The sequence below is a fragment of the Penaeus monodon genome, chromosome 19 (genome assembly GCF_015228065.2).
Source record: "Penaeus monodon isolate SGIC_2016 chromosome 19, NSTDA_Pmon_1, whole genome shotgun sequence".
Classification (NCBI taxonomy): domain Eukaryota; kingdom Metazoa; phylum Arthropoda; class Malacostraca; order Decapoda; family Penaeidae; genus Penaeus; species Penaeus monodon.
The window spans coordinates 45988397-45988856 of NC_051404.1; positions in this window are offsets into that span (position 1 = coordinate 45988397).

Genomic DNA, 460 nt, shown 5'->3' on the forward strand with positions numbered 1-460 from the left:
TCCAAATCGGCTGTTCTTTCCTGTAGTTAAAGATGTTCTGCATGCCAATGGGGGAAAAGAGTACAAACACGTCAGGCAGAAGTAAAGGAACCAATGGACCATGTCAGTGCGGACCTGATGAACCTTTATCAATCTGACTCCAGTAAATGCTCTATTTTATCTATTGTGGATCATCTCAGTAGGTTCATGCAACTTATGACTCCACCAGATAAGAAGGCAGAGACGGTAGCAAATGCTTTTGCCCACGAATACGTCACACTATTTAGAGCTCCTAATATTTAGTCACTGATTTTTTGAGAGTAAGTTATTCTCTGAAGTCTGAAGAACAGCAAAATATTCCTTATCGGTCCTCTCTGAGGAATCGCTGTTATCTTACGATATTGTCTTGTGTTAGATATGCCTTGAACTCTGCCATTCAGAGGTCTGTAAACGCCGTTCCCTTGTATCTCTTCACAAGATA